Here is a 7,740-nt window from a genome sequence, read left to right as displayed (position 1 = left end):
CAGGCGTTCCCCAAGGATCTGTCCTCGGTCCCCTTCTTTTCCTAATATATATTAACGACTTGCCCGACCATGTATCCTGCAGCATCCGCATGCTCGCGGACGACTGTGCCATCTATCACACTATCAGTAACCAGCATGATCACCTGTATCTCCAAACCAACCTTAACAACGTGCTTCATTGGTGTAACACATGGTTAATGACCCTTAATCCTTCTAAATGTAAACTCGTGTCTTTTTCTCGTCGCCATAGCCCATATCGCTTCCACTATTCCATCGTTAACACCGCAATTGAATCAGTACCATCTTATAAATATCTTGGAATAACCTTGTCTTATGATTTATCATGGCGTACCCACATCGCTAATGTAGTTTCAGCATCTAATAAAGCACTTGGTTTTCTCAAACGCCATCTCCGCCTAGCCCCCCCACATGTAAAATTACTTCCGTACAAATCTTTAATCAGAACAAAATTAGAATATGCATCTGCCATATGGAGCCCTCATCAAGCGTATTTAATCAAAGCATTAGAAGCGGTACAAAACCGTGCTGCCAGATTCATTCACTCATCTTACTCATACGACATCAGTATTTCATCTTTGAAAGCGAAATCTGGACTACCACTCCTTTCTTTGCGTCGCCGCACTGCAACTCTCGTGCTTTATCACAAGTTATTTCATTCTTCCCTCAATCAGCCACCTTATATAGTAGCCGCAGCACGCATATCTCATCGAACCAGTCATCCATTTCAAGTTTCCCGCCCTTCTTCGTGCACCACTGCTTTTTCTGCCTCGTTCTTTTTTCGAGCAGCCACGGACTGGAACGGCCTCCTCCGGGACATCGCCAACATCGCCTCATCATCTGCCTTTCAAGACCGTGTTATTGATCATCTTCAATACTAAAACAACTTTTACTGCTTATTGTTAACCTAAATAAAACCCCACCCCTTATGTAATGCCCCTCCTAGAAAGGGGGGCCTTTAAGGTAATAAACTGAACTGAACTGAACTGAACTGAACTGAAATATACTTATCTTTTTATTCAAACGCTTAGGTACTTAGCATTAGTCGCATGCCTCTATTAAATGACTTCATTTGGTGCTGTCACTTGGAGTTGAAGCCAGCGGTGCTTGTTGGAATGGGTATACTTGAATTTGGCCAGACCACTTTGCTCTCTGTGCAACTTCAGGAAGTTTTGTAAGCCCCAGCTGGACAGTAAAGCGAGTGCAATACGTTGTCGTTTCACATTGGCTTAATAGTGTGCAAGTGTTAGTGAAATTCAGTCCTTTGCATACTTTTCATAGATGGCACAGAATATATACTGTAAAATCCCAAGTGAGTGTTTTTGCCTTCTTTGGAGGATTTCAAATATGCGGCCGCTTGTCTCCTCTAAACATTTGCACTCATTTATACTATTTATGCGCCAAACTAAAACAGCTTTTGCATGTGTGTGTACCTTATGAAGAACTATTTATGCGCCAAACTAAAACAGCTTTTGCATGTGTGTGTACCTTATGAAGAACAATGCATCACTACCCATCCTCCCTCTCTATCTTCAAAGGACGAAATGCTGCTGCTATACTTGCTTTCTTTTTGTTTGAATGCTTAGTTTTTTGCTGCGTACTGTAGGTAGCAAACAGAAGTGCCCTGACGAACTGTGCAGTGCTGACCACAAGGCGAGCCAACCATCCCTTAAGAGTTGCTTATTCAGCATCCTTGGCTAACTCAAAGGTAATGTACAAAGTTCCATTTAATGAAAAAGAGTGTTGTTTTGAGCTAGTCATGTCGAAGTGAAAATATTGCAAAATAAGTGAGGGTATACAGAGTAACATCAGGATGTATGCTACCTACCAACTAAACAATATTCATGCCAAAGTGTTAATTATGTGCAACCTTTATTTGAGGGAGAATTGCAATGGTTTCCTTGAATGAGCAAAGTTGGAATTTGCTGCACAACCAGTGCAGCTAATTCCGCTCATTAATATGTGGCCCTTATTCTTGTGATCTCCCGCTGGCATAAAATTACTTCACATAAACAACAATAGAAAGGCTCTTGCAAGCTATAATAAGAAATTATTGTTATTATATTTTTTAGTTCCAATAAATGATGCTGTAGAACAGTACTCCACCTATTTGTCACCATGGCGGGTGCATTTCGTCTGGAAACGTTACTTAGTTTCGCAAAGTGTTCCCTTTCTGTAGAATGGGGTACTGGCAAGTAGAATTTCGTAAAAACTGTAAACTTTTATTGTTTTTTGCAGCAAGCATTGTTATCTTTCTTGTAAATGCTTGCATAGTGTGAAGAATAGTGACCCACTTCGAAATTTACAACCTTATCGTTGCAGTGTCCTGGACTGTCTTTACTGTATGCGATTTGTTTCTGCCAAACAGAAACCTAGCTGTTACTATTTTTCATGGTCAATTGCTATTTTTCTGGGTACGTTTGCAAGCGCACTTTCTCTTATGAGACTAAACAACAGGCTTGAGTGATGTGCCTGATTCTTGTCTATGAATTTTGTAGAATACCTAAACTCGACTCTACTACTTTGCGCAATTATTGGCTACTGTGTGCACGTTATATTCATCTAGATATAAAATTAGAGAATGCAGCTGGTAGGTGTTCAGACGCTTGTATACACTGCGAAACCTTGCTGGTGACAAAATTTCTTTTGGGTGTATGGTGAAGCGACTGGTTGCTAGCAGTACTACATTATTACAGCTAATTGCACAGTGGAACATTTTTTCAGCTGCTCACGTAGTTCGAGCAGATGTCGATCACATTGACTGTGGTACGACATAGCCACGAAGTTCATGCATCTGCATCCTGCATACCAGGAACCCTTATGTGAAGCAACATAATGCTGTGATGGGGGCAGCTAAATGAGAACTGGGTTTTTTTCTGTCGGTATCATTACACGGGTTTGCTAAATGTTCGAGTAGATTTAGGAGGCACTTGCAGCTACAGTCAGTAGTAACTGCACATTTCAATAGCAGAATCTACCAGCTGTATATTGCATTTTCCAGAAACTCTATTATTTTGCAACACCTTAACATCACAGCTTGCTCACTCATTTCTTGTTGGTGGGACATTACATGAATTATAATTTCATATATCATGCAAAATTATTTTCTTATTTTTATATGCTATATTAAATTTATGCTTTTCAACTGCTTCCTCCCCAACTAAAGCTTAACATTTGCTGGATTGTCTAATGAATGAAAATAATAAACCATGCCAGGGAAAGCAATAAGGTGCTCCATTATAACAAAAGCGAGTATTGCTGTGGTTCAGTCTATAGCTGAATTTTTTTAAAGGCACCAATGTGGATTTCATGTGAGTGTTTACAGAGCATAATTGTGTTGTGCTGCTTTTGTTATCGCAGGAAGCACCTCCCAAAAGCAGTGCTACAAGGATGTGAGCCACAAGTACTTTTCAACGATTAGATAAGATGCCTGAGAGCCACGGGCCGGCTGCTTCTGGCATACACAGACAGTGCAGTCACTACAGTAAAGTTTTTGCAAAGGTGTGAGACATTCTTATGTTGCATAGAGTAGGCATATTAATTGTCAGTTTTATAGCTTATAAGGATATGTCTGCAAAAGTGATTCCCCGCACAGTGTGTTTTACATTCTCTCAAAGTGTCATTAGGCAGATTTAGCTCTGTCTTTCTTTTTTGTCACCTTCCAGACCATCTCGCTAATTCATGCAGAGTGCTGCAGCAATCGCATTGTGTAAGTATCACAGAAACTTCATTTCGAAAAATACTTATGGTGACCCCTTCATGCCTGACCACTATATACTCTTTGCTAGCGAAGTGATGTGATTTTACACTGACTGATGGTAGTTTGATGTGGGGGGTTTAACGTCCCAAAACCACCATATGATTAAGAGAGATGCCGTAGTGGAGGGCTCCGAAAATTTCGACCACCTGGGTTCATTTAGCGTGCACCCAAATCTGAGCACACGGGCCTACGACATTTCCGCCTCCATCGTAAATGCAGCCGCCGAAGCCGAGATTCGATCCCACGACCTGCACGTTAGCAGCCGAGTACTTTAGCCACTAGACCACCGCGGCGGGGCAATTTCGCACTGACTGTCGGTTGGTTCTCTCTGCAATATGAAATAGTGTTTGCCTTAAAATTACACCGTATAGATTGTGTTGGTATGAGGTGAGCTGCAAATTTGTTTATCTCACCTATGCCTTGCACAGTACTTCCTCACCATGCCATGTAGCACAGCGACACATCAACGAGGCCTTGCTTAGTTGATGGCTGCATGTTGATTGCACAATCACTGACGTCATCCTTTGTTTCCATGTGACTAGTCATGATGGTAACGTATGCGTACTCCTCTTCACGATGATAACGATAGAGAAGCCGAGTGAGAAACTGAAAACAGCTACAATGTGCGTTTTATTGGCTGTGACTTAATCATTTCATCATGTGAACACAATATTTCTGAGAACGTGCTCACAATTTACAATTTTGCAGTTATCAGATAATTCAGACGGTGCCCCGCCGCGGTGGTCTAGTGGCTAAGGTACTCGGCTGCTGACCCGAAGGTCACGGGTTCAAATCCCGGCTGCGGCGGCTGCATTTCCGATGGAGGCGGAAATGGTGTAGTCCCGTGTGCTCAGATTTGGGCGTACGTTAAAGAACCCCAGGTGGTCGAAATTTCCGGAGCCCTCAACTACGGTGTCTCTCATAATGATATGGTTGTTTTGGGACGTTAAACCCTACATATTAATCAATCAAATTCAGATGGTGGGGTTGTTTAGTAGCTTTTTACTTTTCAATTATGAATGGTCAGTGTATGCACTGCATGGCTTTGTTGATTTATATTTTGCAATGCTTATCTGTGAAATAGTCTGCAGCTTCTGTCAATATTTATGTGTTCATTATACAAAACATTCTGTATGTTCAATATGTACCATCAACAGCAAAAGTTTGCGGGACACGAAATGTTTGAAGAAGCTGAATTCTCACTTTGTCTAAGAATGTAACTTTAAAGAAATATTCCATACTGCACTTCGCATTCCAACCTATGCAGTCACCAGTCTAATTACAAGCGTTAAGTACCGACGTAGCGGAAATTCGCATTTGTTGTGGATTCAACATCTACCAAGTTTTTCCTGTTGATAGTACTTTCATGGATTTTTCATGGCACTAGAGCCACATGCTTTCTCCACTTTTGCAGCTACATAGCTGGCAGTTCATTGCTTCGCTGCTTTGTTTACTTAATACCTATTCAAGCAGCACATATAAAACGGTGCTTTGGGTGTACTTGCATCATTAAGTGTTTAATATTTTATTAGTCTTGGTCTTTTGGCTTTTACTTTTTGGCAACTTAACTGCTGTTTTCAGAGCAATCTGTAGATATCAATATTGACTCTACTAAGTTTTGGTTCAGAAAGAAAAGCTGAACAGTTGCCGAGGTGCATGGCCTGCGCCACAGCATTCTAGGTTACAGGAAATAGATTCTAGGCTGGATAATATGTGGCTTCTTGCTAGTTGCGTGTCTTGCTTTTACCTAGAGCTCTTTTCATAGTCCTAAAATATATCTTACCTTGCTTACAGCTATGCTGCCATGTAAACAACTCCCGCACAGAGTGAATTTGATCTTTAGGGCAGCAGTTGCACTTTTGAAGGAGGCAAAAATGCTAGAGGCCTTATGCTTTTGAATTAACATTCCCATTCAGAACCCCATTATCATTGTTACATCAAGTGAACAAAGTGGTAATTTTAGATTGTATACATGTTTCAAAGAGAACTGAGCTGCTTAGTACGTTGGTATTCATGTTAAAAAGGCAGGGCATGCAAACGTGGACTTGAGAGAGTAGTCAAAACACCGCAAACACACACTAGAAAAGTTGACATTAAGCTACAAACGAAATAAGGCAAGTGGAGATGTCAATCAAGACGGCATGCCTGTTGGTCTATGTGAGAGATAACTGCTCAGCATTTGGTTTTTTCGTTGAGTTATTCAATGGTTGGCTCACACATGCACTACCACATGTCGCTATGCCAAGCCTCAACCATTAGATGCATTTCTTAATTTCTGTGCTTGTACGAAACAGCATGATTCGAATTTCGGCATGCATTTACGTCGTCATATAAAGATAAGTTTACTGATGGGCCTCTGGTTAACTGTATTATATGTTCTGTTAGTCTGCCTTCTCATTGTTAATTGACATTTGATGACATTTCAAGTGTCCTGACCCACCTGCGGCCATGTTTGCAAGCCCAGTCTTTTCACCATGCATGCATATAATGCGTAAGGAAAATAGGTTATTGAGTGAGTATTAGGAATTAAATTTATGTCTAGTGTAAAATGTTGTTTCTGTTTTTTTCTGTTAGACTTCTTGCCTAACAATGACTGGGCATTGTTTTGGAGCCTGCTAATGGGATATGAGATATACATACATAAGGCAGCAGCTATAAGCATGCTTTCGAGACTACTACCTCATGAGGCCGAGAAAGTCAAGTTGTGTGACATGGGGCATGCTAGAAAAAGAGAATTGTTTCTAATGTTCTTTGTTTTCTCGGCAGACATTCTACAAAACCTGGCCCAAAGGCAGGCGGAAGGCAGTACAGATGGACATACAGAAGCCATCGGGCTGCCTCAGAAACTGTGACTGAGCATTAACGCGTAATTATTTGCGAGTTGATGGTCTTGTCATGCTAGTCTGTAAAGTGGTTTCTTGACCATTAGCAATATTTTCCGAAACTGGTGCTTTGATGCCGCAATGTGGGAAGAAGTTATTCTACCACTATTTTGGGGGAAAACTATCTAATACAGCAGAGGCTTTTGAAACCATCTGCTCAATAATTGAGTTATGGAAGAAAAATAAATGACCCATGATTGTTGCTTCATGCTTTTACGTCTTTGTTTCTTTGTCAGCAAAATTTCATGGCTATGATATTGAAATAATTTTTGTTTCAATTTATGCTAACGTTGGTTGTGAGGAAACATGGCAAAATGGTACTCGCCCATAACCTGCGGGATTGAGACCCGGCTGCTGCAGCTGCATTTCCGATGGAGGCGGAAATGTTGTAGATGGTCGAAGTTTTGAAGCCCTCCACTATGGCGTCTCTCATAATCATATGGTGATTTTGGGACGTTAAACCCCACATATCAATCAAATCAAGCATGGCGAAATGCGGTATATTTTGTATATTTTTTTCAAGAGTGATTCTTTCTTGTAGAATAAAATTACATTGTTTGTTTTGAGGGCATTTACCTAGAGTTAAAAACACTTCTGACTCTAAAAATTTAAGACACCTTCACACATTTTTACCCTGGGTTCTTTGGCTCATAAGACAGTCATTAAAGCATAAACGTAAAGGGTGACCATTAAATTGAGAAGAAAGGCTTACTGTCCATATCTTAAAATTTTATCAAACACTACATGACAGTTGTCTTAATATGGCAGAAGTTAAGATGATGAGGGGGGGGGCTTGATTGAGTGTCAAATCATTAAAAAAAGTTTCTGGAGCCAATCAAGATTTTTCAAAATTCGGTTGATTTGAATGTTTGAATAAAAATCGTTTGTCTAAGTCGTGGCAGTAACCTTTATATGGTTTGCTGCTCTGGTAAATGGAATTCCTCTTGTCCAGTCGCTCATTTTTAGCATCATGGACATAGTGTTATAAAACTGTTTAGCAGCAAGACCTCTGCTAAATGTCTTGTCCTCTGCAGCTTAAGTTTTGCACCCAGTATCATTACAATAGAAGCATTTGTTAAA

At 40.6% G+C, this 7,740-nt stretch overlaps 1 long non-coding RNA gene across 1 annotated transcript; it reads left to right on the top strand.

Moving 5' to 3' along the window:
• Window positions 1–1,426: 1,426 nt before the first annotated feature.
• On the top strand, window positions 1,427–7,179 carry LOC119167823 (uncharacterized). Its single transcript, XR_005109307.2, has 3 exons — window positions 1,427–1,726; window positions 3,379–3,727; window positions 6,545–7,179. It is a non-coding gene; the product is annotated as an uncharacterized LOC119167823 (long non-coding RNA).
• The last annotated feature ends 561 nt before the right edge of the window (window positions 7,180–7,740 follow it).

Source organism: Rhipicephalus microplus, unplaced genomic scaffold, assembly GCF_043290135.1.
Source record: "Rhipicephalus microplus isolate Deutch F79 unplaced genomic scaffold, USDA_Rmic scaffold_16, whole genome shotgun sequence".
NCBI classification, from domain to species: domain Eukaryota; kingdom Metazoa; phylum Arthropoda; class Arachnida; order Ixodida; family Ixodidae; genus Rhipicephalus; species Rhipicephalus microplus.
The sequence above is the reverse complement of the archived record's forward strand: the minus strand, read 5'-3'. Positions and strand labels throughout refer to the sequence as shown.